This window comes from Dipodomys merriami, unplaced genomic scaffold, assembly GCF_024711535.1.
Source record: "Dipodomys merriami isolate MVZ:Mamm:240054 unplaced genomic scaffold, mDipMer1.0.p SCAF_56, whole genome shotgun sequence".
Classification (NCBI taxonomy): domain Eukaryota; kingdom Metazoa; phylum Chordata; class Mammalia; order Rodentia; family Heteromyidae; genus Dipodomys; species Dipodomys merriami.
Genome location: NW_027206135.1, coordinates 3,923,895 through 3,946,077, shown reverse-complemented (window position 1 = coordinate 3,946,077; position 22,183 = coordinate 3,923,895). Strand labels below are relative to the sequence as shown.

Genomic DNA, 22,183 nt, shown 5'->3' with positions numbered 1-22,183 from the left:
GCCTCAAACTCACAAATCCTCCGGCCTCAGCCAGAGTGCTGGGATTACAGACAAATACCTGGCTGACTTGCTGGAATCACAAGCAAGAATTTCAGTAAAGACAAACAAAACAAATCAACTAACCCCTCCTTGCATGCCTTCTTCCTACCACCCTGTCTCCATGCACCCAGAGGAGCTCAGAGAGAAATCTGTCCATCTCCCCCAGAGAAACTGCTGTTGTTTCTGCTCCCCACTGACATGTCCACTGCCCACTTCCTGTTCTCAGAGCCCCCTCCACATCCAAGTTCTCTGCGACTCCAGAGTCCTGACTCTGCCCCCAACACTGTCTCTATGCTTCCCCTTCACATTTCCTTTTGTGCACACGCTCCTTGTTTCTTGCTTTTCCCCTCTCGCCATACTCCTTAGAACCTGGCCTTAGGCTTGGTATGGCTTCTTGAGGAGCGGCCATGAGCTGCTCTTGATTCCCAACACAGCAGCTCTGCCAGAGGGCTGTGCTATCCATGTCCTTGGGGTTGCTGGGCATTGCTGGCTCTGGCCCCATCCCTTGGGAATGCTGATCTGATAAGCAGCTTGAAACAGCCCAGGTGTAGAGCCCTGAGCCAGAGCTTTCCACTGCCACAGTGCTTGTGTTTTCTATGCAGGAAGCATGGAAACCCGGGAAGCATTCTTGATCATGTAGTCATTTTGAAGTGGAAAATAGTTGATTTCTCTATTCATAGTAGTTATGTTCTATAAAGTCACTGTGAATGCTGAATTATACATAATGAATTATTGCTCCTGGGGGAAATAACAAGGTTAGCCTTCTGCCAGCTTTTGGTCACAACAATTTCTTCAACTAGTCATATATATATATATATATATATATATATATATATGTTTATATATATATGACCTTATTTTATGTATGTTTCTATTTAAAGATACCACATACATATTGTTTATTCATTAATGTTCATTTCACAGCCAGCAGCAGCATTACAACCCAGACTCAAGTGAAGTTTATTTAGCACATGCATTTTTCTCCATATGGCATATTGCAGCCTTCTTGTACTTTGGGACACTAGTTAGCACTTGAGCACAATGGGTGGGAGCCATTTTGAATACTGGAACCACCAAGAAAAAGCATAAAAATGAAAAACACTTAAGTAGAGGATGAAAAGAATACTTATCTATACCATAATCTGATTAGTTCCACCTTGGTTTGAAATGTGTACATTGGGTGATTTGTTTTTTCTTTTTCTTCTTTTGCTGTTCTGCAAATGACCATAAAAAAGGTGTGAATACTGATGTCGGGATTGCAAATAAATTTTGGTGAGCATATACATCCATAAATACAGATCTAGAAATAATGAGGGTTAACTCTTTTTTCTATTATTCTTGCATGTTATATCATTGTACCTAGTAAACAAAACTCTGTAATTTCTGACTTGGTTCTTATACAGCCTTATGTGTAGCTACGTAAAAATCATTAGTTTTGATTCCCTATCTTTGATCTAAACTGAGAAATTAGATTATAAGGTGAACTACAAAAACTTAAAACTCACAATCTCATAAGCTTTAAAACTTTAGGCTATAGATAATCCTTATCTATTTGTATCCATTTTATATATTATCTTATATTTTATCATGTTTAATATTCTATTGCCACATAAAAAGTTTAGCCAACACAATTTTGGGCTTGGAATAGTGTGTTTATATCTAAAGAACATATTAAAATCTAAATACTCTAAATCTGATATATATATATTTTTTTTAATTTCTACTTTACTTTGGTGAAGAATCATAGGCAGGAAGTATTGTTGTTATCACCATATAAAAATAATTTCCAGGTTTATGTCTGCAGTCTTTCAGAGGGCAAAGACTTTCACATTTAAAATATTATAAAGATCATGTTGCCTTAGCCTTAAGTAAAAAATGAACTATTTAAAGACAATGATCATATGGAATAGATTATGAGACACTTTTGCTGTGAAGCAAAGAGAAATTTTGTCTTTTTAGATTAGTAAGACAAGGGCAGGCAATGGAGGCTTCGGAATAGTACCTTGTCTCCTGCACTTGGGATTTCCCAGGTAGCCTTCTGCTTTCTGTCTTGGGACTCAACCTTATTTAACCACACAGTGTCTTGGGGTAAGTCATTCTCAGTTCATTTGCATGGGCACAGAAGTATGATGGAATTTAGGGGATGACTGGATGTTTTCAGTATATGTTCATTATGTGGAGAACATTTTTTTCCCCCTTCAGTACTGGGTTTTGAGCTCAGGGCTAGGCAGTTGCTCTAGCCATATATCTAGTCCTTTTTTGCATTTTTTCTTTTAATTTTTTATTGTTATTATAAAGGTGATGCACAGAAGGTTTACGGTTACATCGGTCAGGTAATGAGTACATTCTTTTTGGACAATGTTACCCCTTCCCTCACTCTCTCCCAACTTTTTCCCCACTCCCATGTTCACTTACAAATTGTGTAGTTGATTTTCAAAGTAGTGTCTAGTGAGTACCACTGCTGCATTTATTCACACTTTGTCTCTCCATTTCTGTGTTGCCCTGGATTGCTTATTTTTGAGATAGGGTCTTGCTTTTTTCAGTTTTCACTGTACCTAGGATGATGATAGGTGAATGATAGGGCATGTTAGCCCAGCTTCTTCTGCTTACTTGTAGACTTCCTTTTTTTTTTTTTTTTCTTTTTCATTTGAACTGTCCTCGAATCTTGATCCTTCTGATATAAGCTCTTATGTAGCCAGGATGATAGGCATGTACCATCATGTTCAGCTGTTGTTTGAAATGGAGTCTTGTGAATTTTTTCTGCTTTGACTGACCTTGAACGGGGATCCTCCCAATCTTAGTCTCCTGAGTCGGTAGAATTACAGGCATGAGCTACCACAAACTGAGAAGGACTTTTCTTTTTTCTTTTTTGAAGGCTCTAATCCTGGTGCTTCAGGCAGTGGTAGAAAAAGATATCCAAGAAGATAAACTAGAGAACTATGTGATCTTTTTTGACCAGTTACCCAAAATTTTGCTATATTCCATGCACAAGACAAACTATTAAGTGTTCATGTAGCGCATCTGCTATGACTGAGTAGGGAGACATGCCATGAAACACAGAACAGCTAACTCATGGCAGGCAGATATGGGTACCTTTTGTCTGATGATACCTTTTGTCTGTTGATTCTTACCTGCTCTAGGTGATGTGTGAGAGGGAATGCGTTCTAATGGATATAATTAGAATCCTGTCACTGAATTGTGGTGAATTTGGACTTACCAATGGGACATGAGAAAGTGATTGGTGAAATCTGAAACTCAACGTGTTGGGCTTCCTAAAGCATACACAGCCATCATAGAATGAAGAAGCAGGGAATTCTGAGGGGCAAAGCAAGGCAGGATAGAACCACGATCAGGGTTGGATTTAGGAGTCCAGTTTACTCCCAATGGAGTCATCAGATCCATTGAAGACATTTATTGAAGCACACAGTTTCTCAATTGGGTGCCTGGACACGGGAACTGTTGGGAGCTGGACCACAATTCCTCTGAGTGACACATCTTCTCTCAGCCCCCAGTGTGTGGTCAGGCTCACTGCTCACAGATTCCACTCAAAAAGGCCTTGCTTTTTTTTCACACTTAAAAATTCTTTCCAAACAAGTGTTTCATTCTAACATTCCCAAAGCAGATTGGCTTTTTGAATTTTGTGTTGCCTCCAACTCTGTTCAGAGGCTTCAGATGAATCCCAATATCCCATTGCTGTTCTCCCTTAAGGAATCCTGATGGTGTTGCAGGTCCAATCTTTTGGGCCTGATCTGTTTATGCTTATTGCAAAGCTCATTAAGCCCAAATCTCTATCACGCTGTCCCCTTTGCCATCACTGCCATCACACAAGTTTTCCATGGGGATCTCCATGGTTGTCTTGATCACTTGTACTTTGTCCCATGGTTATTAAAGTTGTTAACAGTAAGAGTCATAGAGAAGATGGCAGGTGAATATTATTAGAGACTGGGGAAAGGAGCAAGGCCACAGGGTGGAAAATCATTGTATAGCATGTAGCTGGGTTTAATAGATGCCACAGAAAACAGTAGCAAACCATTATAGCAAATTCTTTCAAAAAGTCCCCTGTCCCCTCTCTCCAAGACTGGTGGAGATACTTGGCTAGGCATTCCTCCACACACAGGCATACCTGCATCTGCCTGGACTTCGATTTGACCTCACCTCTTGGAGAGCAGTGCTAGGCCATCTTTATGTCTTCTCATATGAATGCTCCTGTCTGCTTTCTGAGGCTTCCCCTGACCACAACAGATGAGGTGTTCCTGTGTCACACTCTGTTACGTCATCTCTTCATTTCTCTACTTAGCACTTACTACCCTCTTGTGTATTCATTAGTTGACTTGTTTATTATGTCTTCCTCAGCTAGAATGTAATTCTGTGTAGGATGAGGCTTCTATCATTGCAACCTCCTGGGCCCTAAAGTGTCCTTGGCATGTAGCAACCCTGCAAGAAATGCTTGTTTACTCATTGACTGTGAGGTGGAAAGAGAATAACTTTCCATTGTAGATTGTGAATGTCTGCATAGCACCTAGAAAAGTGATTGGCATGTAGCAGGTGCTCATGGTGATTTCCCTTTTCCATGCTCACTATAGAAAACTTCTACAGTTCCAGGATGGGGTAATAGGATCACTGCATTGTTGACCCAACTTTAACTACCCAAGTTCTGTTTCTGAATTAGTTTTGACCTTTGGGACAGGCCAGGAGGTGCAATAAAAATAACCCAGCTGACTTTTGGATGCGGGATGTTGGGTTGCAGTGTTTATTTTAGCTCTGACTCACTGTGTGAACTGTGGGAGACTCACTTAAGCTCTTTGTTCTGTTGCTCATTCATTCAGTGAAGAGGTTGGATAGTCAATGTGAGGGTCCCATGTAGGCCTTGCATTTTACAATATATCTTTAGATTTTTCTTTTCTTATTCTCTTCTTTTGAATATTTTTATTATCTTTAAGTCGTTGTGCAAAGGAGTTGCCATTCACCAAAATGGCACACAGTGCATCTTGATAAATGATTTTCAACATTCTCACCTACCCTTACCAACCTAACCCTTCCCATACTTATCTTAATTTTAGGTTATATATTGAATTTTTTTTCTGCCATTTAGCCAAGCAGTTTATATATACAATGCATCTTGATCTATGTCATGACTTCAACATCTTCATCCCCCATTATCTATCCTTCCCTTATATTTCTCAATTCTATGATATATACAATTAATTCTTGTCTTCATTCTCTCCCCTCCCCACTTCATTCTTCTGCCCCAGTCCCATTGGTCCCACCCTCTCCTCTTGCAAGTATCCATTTCCTGGTACTTATTTTGTTTGGCCTTGACTTAGTCTTTCTGAAGAATTATACTCCTGGTCACTGGTGGCTCATGCCTGTAATCCTAGCTGCTCAGGAGACTGAGATCTGAGGATCAGGATTCAAAGCCAGCCTGGTCAGGAAAGTCCAAATACTCTTATCTCCAATAAACCACCAGAAAACTGTAAGTGGTGCTGTGGCTCAAGTGGTAGAATGCTCTCCTTAAGCTGAAGACCTGAGGGACAATGCCCTGGCCCAGAGTTCAAGCCCCACAACTGAAAAAAAATTATACTGTTTGTGTTCTCTATAGAGTCTATTACACTTCAGTTAATTCATCTGTAACCCCTTGCTTACTGCCCAGTATGCTTTCTTGTAGATTTATAGGCACATTCTAGCTACCACAAATGAGGAAAACCATGCAACCTATGTTTCTCTGGTTCTGTCTTACTTAACGTAATTAATGAATGGTACACTATCATTCTTTCTGATGTATGAGTAGAATTCCATTGTGTATATATACCACATTTTCTTGATCCATTCTTTTATTGAGGGGCATTTGGGCTGATTCCATATCTTGGCTATGGTAAAGAACATAGTTGTGCTGGTAGCTTTAGTGTGGCTTTTGTTTGTGCTCTACTGCTGGTTTATAGGGTAGCTCTCTATGTTTAGTTCTTATTCTCTTATAGCATTCTTTATTTAAGAACATAGACCACTGTCTAAGTAGAAAAGCAGACCCAACTTACAAAATGTCCTGCGACCCTTAAGATGCAGCAGACACTCAACTGTACACTTCTCCAGGTAGCTGCTTCACTATCCTCTGTTTCATCAAAGATCTCAGAACACAGGCTACTTGGCTTTGCACTTTAGGACTCTTTGTACTTGGAGAGTATTTAATAATCATGTATAATTTGATTGGAATTTTCATCTGACAGTATCAAGTTTTGTTTGTAACATGCTACTAAATATATGTGAAAGAAAGTATAATTCTCTTGAAATCATAGAATAATCTATATTTAGGTCTAGACTTATAAAATATTAATTTTTAGCATGACAGTCACAATAGAATTCCATCATAAGTGCCTATTTATTGCATGAAACAAGTATATTACTAGACAAAATATCTAGGTCTCATAAATACCTGGCTCTACTAAATGCTTTTTGAGATCTTCATCTGCTTTTCCTCTGACTGCTTTTCCTCTGACTGCAATTTGACCTTTCTTTCTTTGCTCTTTTCCTTTATTGTGTGTGCTGCGTGTGTCCTCGATCTAAAACCCCAAACCTATGATCATATGTAAATCTTTTAAAAAATTACTATTCTCACTTCAAGTATCCTATTCCCAAAATGGATATGAGAGAGAATGAGAGTGTCTATAGTTTTAGTTCTTTTATAGTACCTGTCTTCCTGGAAGTAAGATCATCAGGAAGTAGCAAAGAGGAACAGAATCAGATGGTTTAACTAACCCACACATTTTATAAACACTTTTAGGAGATAACTAAGGGCAAGAGACAACATATTTAAGATGTTTAGACATAGGATCAGCCAATCAGGTTTGCTCTCAATGTAAACAGTCCCGGAGATAACACTGTAGCTGATTCCTCATTGAGCTGTTGAACTTGCAGTTATGTACAAAATCATTTAGGATTATTTGTTCAATAACTTTCTTTCCCTCCTGACTGTAAGCCTATTGAATGGTTTCCCTTAAATGTTGTAGGTGTTCAATAAAACTCTGTTATCTGACTACAAATTCCACACCAACCAATAGTATAGATAGTATCTCATCTCAATGTATCATAGCTAATCTAAAAGTAGTATGGCTGGAGAGTAGCTCCACGAACAGATTACATGCTTAGCATGTACAAGGGCCTGGGGGCCAATCCCACACCAGAAGAAAATAAAACAAACATAAAAGAAGCTGGCATAGAGTCATGGAAACCTGCTCTGTTCATGCCTACGCTCTGCTCTCCAGTAGACAAGTCACTTGCTCCCTCTCTACCTCTGACTTCTTTGCTACTAAATGACAAGGCCAAATCAGATGATCTTGGAGGCCAACTTCAGGGCAAGTCCAGCTCTAAACCGTGATTTGTTGTGCTTATAAATTTATTTGTAGCCAGATCACAATATTCGAAACTGATTAAAAAACTTTGAGGACAGGTAGGGTGGGATTATATATAAAATATATTTGCCTTGCACAATTCAGGTTTTGCTCTTGTGTGAGAAGAAGGTCATAGGATATGATTGCTTGACCCACTACTGAGTTCCTGGGTAGTTCTGGCCAAGCTAAAGATCACTCTTGTTCAAGGTTCATTTCTTATCAAGTTCTCACACTATTTAATTATTGTTGAGTTGAAGTCCAAAAGGAAAAATCTTTTGCAATCTAGTGTTGGACCCTGGAGCTATACAACTATGATTACTGATAATGGGGCTTCCCAGAAATGCTCCATGCACCAGGGTCATATCAAGAAGCTCCTATTCTTTATGCTCTCGTGAGCTTGCCCTGCCAGACTCTGTGAGCATGTCCCCAAATGGGCAAGGATGAAGATTTTATTTCACTACTTCCTGAACTTAAAAATTCATATATGAAATAAAATTTCAAAGCAGTATAATGGCAAGAATAAAAATAAAAATAAAAAAATTACTATTCTCTTTAAGTAGTTGTACGAAGAATTTGCCATTTAATAAAGCAGTTTATGAATACGATGCATCTTGGTCAATGTCACTCCATTCAACATTCTTGCCTTTTCTTCCTAACTTGTTCCTTCCCTCACTTTCTTTAAATTTTGTAGGATATACATTGAGTTCTTAATTTCATTCTTTCCCCTTCTCCTCTTTTTTTATCTACCGCTTTTCCTTTTACCCCACCACACTACTTTCAAGTACCTGTTTCCTGGTGTCCTAGTGAACTTTGACTTTATCTTTCCAAGGAATTACACTATTTGATTTCTCTCTTGAATCTACCATATTTCAGTTGATCTTATTTGATGTGTTATGGCTGGTATTTCTTCTTTTTTTCCCAAAACAGTAACAGCTCTTTATTAAACACTATTATAAAATAAATATTTTCTGAGTAAAATATATCAGAACCTTAAAGTAAGGATTTGAAGGAATTTTTCTAGATAATACACATACTGTCTTCTCCTTTTGAGGCTGATGATTTATCTTTGATATTGAACTACAGTTTATTTATGGCTGGTATTTCTGTGCTCGCTTACTGTGTCCTAGTGCGTTTGTATACCCATCTTCCCTTTGCTAGAATGTTGCTCCTAGGCTTTCTGATTAACAAATTAAATGCACTCTCAGTTTGGAAGATGTAGTTCAAGCATCTTATCCCCTTAAAGACTTTCTGACCCACTTCCTTTTCTACTGGGAAGAATTTATTTCTCTTCTTTGTAGTCCAGATGTAGAGTATTTGTTTTTATATTCCATTGCATGTTTTTGTGTATCTCTTACCTATGGAGAATTCATAGTAGATGAAGACTTTATCTTTTTAATTTTTGTATTCTTGGGCATGTGGCTTAGATCTCTCAATAAATTATGTTTGTGACAATAAATTATTGGAAATACAGTCATTTAGTTTCTGGTTCAAACACCAAAGTTATGAAAATGTTTATGTTTATGAAATAGTCCTCTGGGTAGAAATGGGATTGGAAGGTGATTTCTGAGGATTCCAGGTATCCTATGGTGAGTGTCTGTAGCTAGATATGATATGGATCAAGTTACATTTTAATTTAAATTTATTCACCCAAATAGGAGATGTTAATTAGATCAACCTGCCAGCAAGTGATTAGAATTGATATTATGATCACTGATTTCTTCCCCATCATACTGAATATGAAAATTCACAAATGAAGTAAAAAAATTATACAGTAGTCTATGAATTGATTGAATTGAAAAACCTCAAATATGTATTGAAAAATATGGCTCTGCTGGATGCCAGTGGCTCATATCTGTAATCCTAGCTATTTAGGAGGCTGAGATCTGAGGACCTTGATTCAGAGCCAGCCCCAGCAGGAAAGTCTGCGAGGCTCTTATGTCCAATTAACCAGAAGAGAAGCTGAGCCTCAAATGGTAGAATGCTAGCCTTGAGCAAAAAAGGTCAGGGACAGAGCCCAAGCCCTAAGTTCAAGCCTCAGGACTGGCACAGAAAAAAAAAATATGGTTCTTATATTTATCTGCTAATTTTTCTAATTATAATAATGTAATATCAGAATAAACAAGTTCCAATAAAGAAATAAACAAGAACCAATCATGGTTCATTGTTTTGAAGTCATCGTAAGCAAAACTGAAAGAGAAAGGCATAAAGTTGATTATAATGCCAAATGCTGACTCTCCAAACATTTATTCCATTCATTCTCTTCTGTTGAGAAGATCCATTGAGAGCTGAGTATTTTCTGAGTACATATTGTATGCTATTACGCATCATTGCTCAGAAGAATTCTGCTTAGCATATCAAGGAAGTAGCAATGTGTTTGCTGTCTCCCACACCTTCTAGGGTGTGGGAGACAGTGTGTTCTAGAGGAAGTGAGTGATGACTGTTGACCTAGTTAAAGTAGCCTCCAGAAGGCAAAGAGAGATATGGGGTACACAAAGCTTCCTCTGTGTGTTGTTTCAAGTCAATACTTTTGTCAGACAATAAGCCAAAAGCACAAAGAGAATATTTTTGAAAGTGCAGGTGATTTTAACTCAGCATGAACATTTGGTGTGGCCTATTGACTTTTTTAGATCAAGGATGGTGGATCCAGAACTGGGCATCATGTACAGCTTCAGGAAGTGTCAGTTATATAGTGTAGACCATGATGTGAACACTGGAGTTGTTCAGCGTCTTCCACACCCTGTTATGAAAAGTTAAGAGGCATACTCAAGGTTATTTTGTGGGCTCAGACTGTTGCTCTTTCACATTCATTGAGAGAATAAAGAATTAAAATTTTCAACAGGCTGAAAAGATGGTCTGAAATCAGTGTAATTTAGTTTAGATTTTGAAATTAACTGAGATTAGAGAAAAACTGACTTGATAGCATTTTAATTAAAAAAGTCATAGCTCCTAGCTACTCAGGAGGCTGAGATCTGAGGATCGTGATTCAAAGCCAGCCCAGGCAGGAAAGTCCATGAGACTCTTACCTCCAATAAACCACCAGAAAACCAGAAGTGGCTCTGTAGCTCAAATGGTAGAGGGCTAGCCTTGAGCTGAGGGTTAGAGCCCAAGCCCAGAGTTCGAGCCCCAAGACCAAAAAATAAAATAAAATAAAATAAATCTTAGCTGAGTGCTGATGGCTTATGCCTATAAGGCTAGCTGCTCAGGCAGCTTAGATCTGGAGGAGCAGAAAAATTCAGGCAATTCCATCTATAAAACAGCTGGCAAAAAGCTGAGCAAGAGGTGTGTCTCAAATGGTGGCGTGCCAGCTGAGCAAGCAAGCCAAGGTAGAGTGCAAGGCCCCAAGTTCAAAGCCTGGTACTGCTGAAGAGTTAGTTGGCCATAGGTACTGTGTGACACAACTTGAAGTTTGTAGCTTTGAAATATATTTTTCTTTTTTCAATCCTAGGCTAAAATACTAGAGATAAAGAATACCAAACACCTGTACTGATCAAGAAAGTAACTGAAATATTGTGTTTGCTACTAGAAGTCATATATATATATATATATATATATATATATATATATATATATATATATATATATATGTTTTTTTTTTGTCGGTTGTGGGGCTTGAACTCTGGGCTTGGGCACTGCCCCTGCACTCTTCAGCTCAAGGCAAGTGTTCTCTCACTTGAGCCACAGCGCCACTTCCAGTTTTCTAGTAGTTTATTGGAGATAAAAGTCTCACGGCCTTTCCTGCCTAGGATGGCTTTGAACCCCGATCCTCAGATCTCAGCCTCCTGAGTAGCTAGGATTACAGGCGTGAGCCACCGGCGCCCGGCTAGGAGACTATATATATATATATATATATATATATATATATATATATATATATATATATATATATATATTTGTGAAAATATTGAACAGAGGGGTTACAATTACATGGGCAAGCTAATAGCCTCCTCCTTTGTTTCCCCTTCCCATCCCATCCCATTCCATCCTCCCCCCCACCCCCCCCACCCACCCAATCTTCCTCCCCCCCCCCCCCCCGCAGTAAAAGTTCGTTTTCAACATAACGACTTGTACATCTCATTGTTGCAATGGGTCCACCTGTATCCCTATTTAAGCGATTTGTTTTTCCCTTCCCCTCCACAATTATACCGACATCAAATACAGTGAAAGCAGGGGTTATACCATGGGGGAGGGACATACAAAGCAACAAAAAAATAATCTTATAAATGTGTTAATCGTATGAAAGAAAAAAAACATTTGAATACATATCTTAGGGTTCATTTCCCTAACATCAACTTATCTGACCTTTTCTGCTTGACTCCGACATATACTAGTTATTGCAAATAAGGGAAACCATCGGGCCTATGTTTCTTTGGGCCTGGCTTACTTCACTTAATATAATTTTTTCCAAGTCTTTCCATTTCCTAACAAATAGGGCAATGTCATTCTTTCTGATGGAGGCATAGAATTCATTGTGTATATATACCACATTTTCTTGATCCATACTGAGGGGCATCTGGGTTGATTCCATATCTTAGCTATAGTAAATAATACTGCAATAAACCTAGTCGTGCTGGTAGCTTTAGTGTGGTCTTGTTTGTGAACATTTGGGTAAATGCCCAAAAGTGGGATTGCTGGGTCATAGGGGAGCTCTATGTGGAGTCTTTTGAGGAACCTAGGAGACATATTTTTTAAGTGGACTCACAAATCTGTGACTTCAGGGTCACAGGGTCACATGGCACTTAGTAAAAACTTTGTGAATATTAGGTTAGTTTGTTCTGAACTAATTATATTATATGCAGTTACATGTAAACCATTTAGCACATGGTAGGGGCTCATAAATGCCAGCTTTAATTCTTTTCTTCTCAAGGAGGCAATCAGAATGCTATAGGTACTTACTGACATGTTAATGAAGGAAGCTGTGAAGAAACTGGGAATTATAGTATTCTGAAACTACAGTTTTTCTGATATGGAGATCCTGATTTTCTTATGCTGTGATTCTCTCCGGACATATAGGTTTGTTACTATTAAAACCTTGTTAGAATTACAGAAATGTCATACAGTGAGGAAACCTTCCTTCCCTTCTTCCTTCCTTCCTTCCTTCCTTCCTTCCTTCCTTCCTTCCTTCCTTCCTTCCTTCCTTCCTTCCTCTTTCCTTTTTGTAAAATCATTTTTGAGATGTGATGGGTTCTGGGAATTAAAAAATAAGTAATTTATGGTTACTCTTAATTGACTCACTGTGAAGGGAAGTAGATAAGCATGAAAACACATACATTTAAGTAAGGAGTGATGGTTGACTCAATAAAAGCATGTGGAGATTATGATTTGCCTTAACCAGGCAGGTACTGGACTTTTGAAACTCCTGGTCTCCAGGGAACTCAGGTATGGAAAACTATCTAAACCTGAGTGATTTACCTCTCACACTTTGCATTTCACTCAGCAGAAGTACCACAAATTTATCACACACTGCTGCTGTTCCAATCCTTTCCATTTTTTTTGGTTGGTCCTAGGGCTTGAACCCTGACCCTGAGCTTTTGTGCTCAAGGCTAGTACTCCACCACTTGGAGTCACAGCTCCATTTCCTATTTTCTGGTAGGTAATTGGAGATAAAAGTCTCACCGGGGAGGGGGGGCTGGGAAGGTGGCTTGGAAGGTGGCTCAGTGGTAGAGCACTTGCCTTGCATGCATGAGGCCCTGGGTTCGATTCCTCAGCACCACATAAGCAAAAAGAAAAAAGCCGGAAGTGGTGCTGTGGCTCAAGTGGTAGAGCGCTAGCCTTGAGCTGAAGAGCTGAGGGACAGCGCCCAGGCCCAGAGTTCAGGCCCCACGACTGAACCCAAAATAAATAAATAAATAAAAAATAAAAGCATGTGGAGGGCACAGGTATAGCAGTTTCATTTAGTGAATATTGATACATGGAATTTCTATGTCCCAAGCACTGTACTATGGTCTGGGGATACAACTTAACATAAGGCATCTTTATATCTCTTGAGAGATAGACATCAACTAGTAGTTACATGTGTGTAAGTATCCCACAAGCTACCATGAAAATAGAAGGTAGGAGAAGAGACAGGCTTTCCTGAAGAAATGATGTTGGAACTGAGGCCAAATGAAGTGTGGTTGGCCAAAGCATCAAGAAAGGAGAGAATCTCAGGCAAATGTCATCAATGAACTAAATGCCATGAGGATTTCCTCGCAATATAAATGTTCTTTTGTGAAGGTTATGTGTGAGGATCATGTGAAGTTACTCTCATATTTGCTAGAAAGAGAAACAACGCAAGTAGCACACACAACTCACATACTCAGGAAGACATGCTTGCTTTGACAGTATTGGTCTGGCTTCTAGGGAGGACCAGTTCCATCTGTTGTGTGAATTCGAGAGTTTGGAGCAGTTCTCCCATTCTGTTATTGTTTCACTGTGAAATGTTCCCATAGGCATATGTGGCAAAGAATTGGTTCCCAGTTGGTAGTGGGATTTTGGGGAAGTATGGTCTAGCTGGAGGAAGAGTAGGTTACTTGAGGCAGTTTTTGAAGGTCATACCTGCCCCTGTGTCCCTGTCTTGCTGTCTACTTCCTGTTCTCCATGAGGTGAGTAGCTTCTGCCACCTCTAGTCATGTGGTCCAGCCAACCATGGACCAAACACTCTGAAACTATGAACCCATAAACATTCTATCCTCAATTTGGTTATGTCATGCCTTTGGTCACAGAGTCCCACAAATAATGAATACACACTTTTCACATGGAGAATTATTTCTTAGGGTAGCAATTTCTCTCAAAGGCCCCTTTTAAAATCCACCTTCAGGGGTGGTGGGACAGGTCACTTTGTGTGTGTGTGTGTGTGTGTGTGTGTGTGTGTGTGTGTGTGTGTGTGATCAACTGGGCCACTGTCTGTTTAGAACGTAGTAGGTAGAGGACTAGACTCACTGATGGCCCAAGCAGAAGCTGTTTGTAGCAGTAACAATGGTAGAGTAATAGGGCCAGATTGGAATAGGCTGAAGAATGCCTGGGAGGTGAGGAGATGTCCACAGTCAATGTATCCTGTAGCATGACATTTGAAAATGACCTCATCCAGCCATGAAGGCTGAGCTCCAGTTGGGGTTATTTGCTGCAGTGGGAAAAGTAGACAGAAATGAAAGGAGAATAAAATTGTTTGAAGGTGTTGTGTGTCTGTAGCAAAGGGGAGTCATGGAGAAGGTTGGGAAGGTTCTTAAGACTCAAACTACCTAAGGCTGGCCTGGAGGGTTGAGTTAAAGAAAACATTGAAAATGAAAATGACTTGAATGACTGGTTTGAATATAAAATAGTCTACAAGGAAGTGAGACTAAAAATTCTGCCAGTGAGACCTCTCTGACCACCACATATGGCTGGAGTCATTCACATCTCTTCTGTTATCTCTTACTTTTCTATATTTAAAAATATTTAAACACCTTTAAAAAATAGATACTAATATTCTGGTATATATATTTTTGGTGGCAGTGGCTTCTATTTTTTTGGAAATATTTGAGATTGGATTTAGTTTTAGAACCCAACTTAATACCTAGAATCGGGTACTTTTTTGGTGTATTGGGAAATCTGTGGGTGATGGGCACCAGTGGCTCACACCTGTAATCCTGGCTACTCAAGAGGCTGAGGTTCTGAGGATGATGGTTTGAAGCCAGTCCAGGAAGGAAAGTCCATGAGACTCTTATTTCCAGTTAACAAGAAAAAAACAGAAGTGGAGTTGTGGCTTAAATGGTAGAGTGTCAGCCTTGGGTATAAAAGCTTAGGTACACTGCTTAGGCCCTGAGTTCAAGCCCCAGACCAACACACAAAAAAAGAAAAATCTGCAGGAATGGAAGAGAGAATGATTTTTAAGATAGAGGTTAGACAGAAGATAAAAATGTGCAGGGCAGATAGGGAAAGAAGTGTCAAGTAAAAGAGCCATATTGCATCCAAAGGGTGACTGGCCCATTACGAAGGCATCAGAGGTAGTTCTTTAAGGACATGGGATTGAGATTTTAAAGATAAACCAGCATTAAGTAAATACGGAAGGGAAACCAAGGAAGCAACACAAACAGCATTACTAGATGCAGATGGAGGTGATATAAGAGACATACAGGAAAATTATCAAACTTGATCATTTTAGTCAACTAATGCTATGTTCTAGATGTTCTTCTAACTCTGAAATTACATTGACGAATGAGAAATTCTAGCACTGCAAAGGATGACATTTTAGTGAAGGGAGAGAGATGCCCCAAGACAATGAACAGATCACATTGATAGAGTCAGAGAGAAAAGTGACAAGGATTCCTTTCAGGTTTCTAGAGTGTGTAACTGAATGGAGCTGGTGACATTCATAGATATTGGAAATGAGGAAGGAGGATCAGGTTTGACCAGGTAGAGTATGCTATTTGAAGTTCCTTTGAGACAGACAAGTGGATTCTAAGTAGTCAGCTACATATGAGGTCTTGAGTTTCAAGACAACACAGTTGGTAATATATAGGTGGTAATTAAAGCTACAGTGGCGGGTAGAGTTACCCCAATGACCATACCAATAATTCACAGTACAACTCAAAGGGGAGCCATTTTCTTTGATTGTAGCATGAATAGCCTTCTAGTATTATGCAAAGTAGTGGTTATCCAGGTAGGAAAATGACCCAAGGGTAGAGGGTAGAAGTTTTTAGGACTAAAGTTTGAATAATGTTGGGGATGGGCCAAGAGGAAAGAGCTATTACAAGACAGTGAGGAGAAGGGATGTCACTGATACCAAAGGAAGAGAAAGGTGTATGTGTGTGTGTGTGTGTGTGTGTGTGTGTGTGTGTGTGTGTGATCAATTGGGCCACCATCTGTTTAGAAACCTAGTAGGTCGAGGACTAGACTCATTGGTGGCCCCAGCAGAAGCTGTTTTGTAGTAGTAATAATGGTAGAGTGATGGGGCCAGATTGGAACAGGTTGAAGAATGACAGGTGAAGAGAGGTCCACAGTCATATGTCCAGTAATGTGACATTTGAAAATGTCCTCACCCAGCCATGAAGGCTGAGCCCCAGTTGGGGTAACTTAGCTCAGAGGATGGTGGGAACTTTGCAAGAACTCCAGTTGAGAATTTTGGGATTAGAGGTGATTAGGATTTTTGAGGAGTAGGTTTTTCTTCTTCCTCTTTTTCTGCCATTTTATTCTTTGGAATATGACATTGATTAGAATGCCAGTGTCTGAAGTGATGACAGAGTATTTTGGAGAAAAGGCTGGAATTTCCAGTGCACACACATTGAGTTGATTCTAGTGGTATATTTGAACAGCACTAATAAATTGGGAAAATATGGAACAGACCACACACAAGTTTTAGAAATTCCTTCACTGATGTAAGGACTGTATTTCCTTCGCCTCTTTTGTTTAAATACTCTCCTATCCTTGCCCAGGAGATCATTGCCCTGTGGAAGGACCAATCTTGTGACTACTTCTAGCTTAGGTGTTTCTCAGCCTCTTCAATGAAAAGGCAGAGGGAACCAGCATTCCCTACGTGAGAGTTAGCTTGGGGGAAGAGTCTAGAAGGCTCAATGGCTTCAGGACACACGTGCAGAGTTTGACAACAGCTCCTTCTACTCTTGTCCTGGAGATTTCTATGAACTGCCACTGCCTCCAGTGCAGAATGCCTCCCAGGGACCTGCTTTCATCTAAAGCATGGAGCTACCTTCCAGAATGCTCTTTAGAAAGAGTCCCAAGAATTGGGATGGGCGCAAGCTTAGAAAAGGGGTTTTCAAACTTATTTTCAGAAACTTTTTCCAAGAAATCAAATAGTAAACAAATTTGTTTTGCTATTCCTCTAGGCTTGAGGTATCCTGTTGTTAAAAGTCAGTGCCTATCATAACAGAATGTCCTGGAAGGAATGTATGCTAGCAATAGTTTTTCCAAGTAGGAAGCCTGGCACTAATTATTGCCTTCTTTTTATCTTCCCTTTATCTCTTTATCCCTTTATCTGCTAAATCGAACATGTTCTAACCTTATACAGTACAGCTGTAACACCAAACATTAACCACTTCTCACTCACATGAAACTTGTGTGCTCAGGAATTCACCACTAAGTACTCTTAGAATGGGCATATGCTCACTCTTTGAATATAACTAACTGCAGACACATTGATACTTTGGAAAAAGTGAAGAATATATCATCTATACCAAAGATTCAGGTTGGAACACAAAAGCAAAAAGAGCTTAACATACCTCATTCACAACTTTATATGAATTGCACATTGAAATGGTGATATTTTAGCTGTATCAGGTAAAGTAAAATGTATTAAAATTATTTTTTTAAAGAATATGTCAACTAGGTGCCAGTGGGTCATACCTGTGATCTTAACTACTCAAGAGACTGAGATCTGGGGATTGTGGTTTGAAGCCAGTCTGGGCAGGAAAGTCCATGAGACTCTTACTTCTAATTAACTACTCACAAACCAGAAGTGGAACTGTGGCTCAAAGTGGTAGTGTGCTAGCCTTGAGCATAAAGAGGCTCAGGGACAGAACCCAGGCCTTGAATTCAAACCCCACAACTGATCAAAAAAAGAGATATATCATAGGAGTAATAATATGAAATTAAAATGCTGTTTTGAAGATGAATAAGAGTTGATGGAATTTTAGTTTCCTACTATGATTTGCCTATGAAGGTTCATGTGGACAACAAGGTCCTTGTGTGATGATCTGAGAGGTTGTGGAACCTTCAAAAAACAAGGCCTCGTGGAAAGTGATTAGGAGATGAGAGATGAGTTTGTGACCCTTAGAAGGGGTCAAAGTAATTCCAGGGTTGTTTCCTTTTCAGTGGGTTGCTACATCTGTCTGTCTGTCTGTCTGTCTGACTAGCATCCTATCTCACCACATCATAGAAATTGATGCCATCAGTTATGTGACCTTCCTCAGAGCTAAGTAGGTATCAGCATCATGCTCTTGAACTTCTGGAACCATGAGCTAAACAAACTTCTTTCTTTATAAAGTAAGAAGCCTCTGGTATTGTGTGGTAGCAATACAAAAGTGACTAAGACTTGCATCGAAGTCTACTGGTAGCAGTTCTGCCCAGATATAACTCCTTCAGTTTGAAATGAATTCACATTTGGAAAAGCCATTGGCATAGGGGTGTCCTAAGTCTTTGGGAACAGCTGGAAAGTTAAAAAGAAAGATATATATTTTACCTTGAAGGAAACTTACTGGTCATATGCTTAATAGAATAAAAATACTAACATATATCATTTTTACATATCTGGATACTTCTGCTAATTTAAGACCGTGTGTTTCTATCCTGTATTCTCTGTTAGAATGGAAATCTTCCAAGAAGATTAAGAAAACAACAATAAATGCTGGTGAAGATGTGGGGGAAAAGATTTTATACAGTGTTGGTGGGAATGTAAATTAGTGCAGCCACTATAGAAATCAGTGTGAAAATCAAATCTAAAAATGTAACTACTACTCCAATGTATATATGTATATATACCCTAAAGAATGTAAGTCAGCATACAATAGATCAAGATAACTCAAGATAACTACACATCCTTGTTTTTGCAGAAACACTACTCACAAACCATGGAACCACATGACACCAACTGATGAATGTCCATAATGTTATTCAGCCATAAGGAACAAAATTATGCATTTTTTTTGGAAAATGGATGAAACTGGAGATCACCCTATTAAGTGAAGTAAGCCAAAGTCACAAAGACAGATATCATGTTTTCTCTTTTTTTAAATTTTTATTTATTTTTTATTGTGAAAATACTGTACAGAGGGGTTACAATTACACGGGCAAGATAATGAGTACATTTCTTATCAAGCATTGTAGCCTCCTCCTTTGTTTCCCCTTCCCATCCCTTCCCATCCTCCCCCCCGTCCCTCATGTTTTCTCTTATTTGTGGAATCTAGATGATTGAAAAGAGACAAGGCAGTAGAAGAGAGCCAACTAGGGGGAGAAGAGAAGAACTATGGGATGAGGAAGTGGGGGAAAGAGGGTGACAGGGGGTGGTGGTAAATGTGGTCCAAATACATAGTATACAAATCTGAAAGTGTCACCAGAAAATTCATCATTCCATTCCATTACTACTAATAAAGTGGAAATGAAATACTTTTTATTAGAATCTTGTTCTTTCTCTCACCATTATTTTTTTCCCAAGTGCACTTCCTACCTAGTCAAATATCAAGCACTACAGAAGTTTGGGGGCAGAAAGCCTAGTCTGTTCAGTCTGTGACAGGCAGGACACCAGTCAGCTGAAGTGCTGCAGGTCACTGCTGTGGTGACACTTTGGAGATGACCTCCCAGTGATACTTCTGTGTGGTGTCATGACCATTTGAGTCCCCCAAGGTACTGAGAGGACTCCACAGACCTCTAAGGGAGGTCTCTGTCTCCATGAGATCTCTTGCTTAGCGATGTTGTGTGCCTAAAGAGTTCAGAAGTTGAAGAAGAAAAAAGGGAAGGCCCATTCAATTAAAAAAAAATCCACTATTTTATTTCTGATTATAAAAGTGATATTTGATATTCATTGGAAGTGTCTCATTTAATAATAAAAGGAGAACATCTCTTTCACAGACTCTATTTTGAGAACCCACAACTACTGGGGACTTGACTTCATGTCAATAGGGGACAACCATGTCTCACAGAGACACTGCCTTCCTGGTTCTGCACCTCTGTTCTAGTTTTCTTTCCTAATACAATGTGATAAACAAAACAAAACACATGTTATTTGTATGGTCCAGTTAGAGTAAAGAGTATGTCACTAAAAGAAAACGAAGTAAAACAAACCCATTCTTAGGATGGTTTTTCTTTACTCCCTTAAGTTTCTCATGGCAAGCATGAAGTAATGATTGGGAGCCCCTGGTCATGTTGGAGTTGTTGTCAAATGCTGGCTTTCAATTCACTGAAGAAAATGGATCCTTAGCTGGGAGCTAGTCGCTAATGCCTGTGACCCTAGCTTCTTAGGAGGCTGAGATCTAAGGATTATGGTTTGAAGCCAGCCCAGGCAGGAAAGTCTGTGAGACTATCTCCAATAAATTTCTCAGAAAAAGCCAGCAATGGTGCTGTGGCTCAAATGGTAGAGTGTTAGTCTTGAGCTCAAAGGGGCTTGGGGACAGTGCCTAGGCTTTAAGTTGAAGCCCCAGGACTGGCTAAATAACTAAATCCAAAACACAGAAGTTTTAGGTTTCTAAGCTCCTTGTCTCAGCTCCTCAGCCTGGATTTATTGATATCACATATATTTATTCATTGAGTTTTCACTAGTCTTGGAGCTGTGTGAATAGACCTGACCACATTTTGAATTATACGTTAATTCACAATTTCTCTTGGGAGTCATTTTATCCTGTTAAGTCCAGTTTATACAGCGCAAATGGGTCTCTCACCATCATCCATATACAGAAATGTCACACACACACACACACACACACACACACACACACAAATTCAGAACTGCAGGACTCTGGCTAATCTCCTATGTTTTCATTTTGAAGTCAGAATCAAGGTTATTATGAATATACGAATATTTCCTACAAGCAGAGTGTGGTGACTCATATTTGTAATCCTACAAAGGAGATGGAGATCTGGAGGATCATGATTGGAGGCTAGCCTGGATAAAAAGTTTGACAGACTTCTATCTTAATCAATAACTGCACATTTTGACACACACCTGTCATCCCAGCTATGGGGAGAGTATAAATAGGAGGACCAAGGAACAATTTACTTGGGTCAAGAATGTGAGACCCCTTATCTGCCCAACCTTCAGCAAGGGACTCAAGTTTGAAATATGGTAACTTTGAAAGATATAACCAGGCAACTGAAGTTAATCAAAAACATTCAGAAAAATTACTAATTCTGTGAAAATGGTCTCAGGAGCAAAATATGCCCGTGTGGAGTGGCAGCTGAAGCTGGCTGGAGTACATGGAATTGAACCTTTGGCTCTCTATGAAAAAGCTGATATAAAGGTACCCAAAGATAAGAAGAAACACCTGCTTATTAGTGTGTCCTCAGATTGAGGGCTCTGTGGTGCTAGTCACTCATCCATTGCTAAACTGTTAAAAAATGAGGTGGCTACACTCACAGCAGCTGGAAAAGAGGTCATGCTTGTTGGAGTTGGTGATTAACCCAGGGGCATTCTCCAGAGACTGACAAGTTTCTGGTGACATTCAGACATGGGAAGAAAGCCCCCTACTTTTGGAGATGCATTGGTCGTTGCCCTTGAAGTACTAAACTTTTCTGGATATGAGTTTGATGAAGGCTCTATCATCTTCAATCGATCAGGTCTGTTATTTCCTATGTGACAGAAGTAAACCCCATCTTTTCTCTTGATACTATTGCAAGTGCAGAGGGCATGGGTATCTATGACAATATTGACTCAGATGTGCTGCAAAATTACCAAGAGTATAACCCGGCCAACATCATCTACTACTCCTTGAAGGAGTCCACCTCCAGTGAGCAGAGTGCCAGGATGACAACCATGGACAATGCCCACAAGAATGCTTCTGAAATGATAGATAAACTGACTGACATTCAACCGCACCCACCAAGCTGTCATCACTGAGGAGCTGGTTGAAATGATCCCTGAGGCTGCTGCCCTGGATTAATGAGAACCAAGTTCCATTCTCAGACAAAAGGTAAACAAGGAAAATTCAGCGAGCTGGTTTTGTTTTTAGCTTATTGCTGTCTTTGTCAGAATAAACCTGCTCCATTGCTTGAATTACTAAAGACAGCGAGATGTTTGTAAATTTAATATTACAATAACAGAAAATGTGAGAGCCTATTTAGCCAATAAAGTTAAAAGGGCTGGG

General features: G+C 39.5%; 1 long non-coding RNA gene and 1 pseudogene across 1 annotated transcript in view; both read left to right on the top strand.

Moving 5' to 3' along the window:
- The window catches only part of LOC138812101 (uncharacterized), a 36,002-nt gene extending 16,997 nt beyond the window's left edge, over positions 1-19,005 (top strand). The window contains exon 3 of the long non-coding RNA XR_011367548.1: positions 18,941-19,005. This is a non-coding gene — a long non-coding RNA (uncharacterized lncRNA). The remainder of the gene's footprint in view (positions 1-18,940) is intronic.
- Positions 19,006-21,156: 2,151 nt separating this feature from the next.
- LOC138812100 (ATP synthase subunit gamma, mitochondrial-like) lies at positions 21,157-21,979 on the top strand (annotated as a pseudogene).
- Positions 21,980-22,183: the final 204 nt, after the last annotated feature.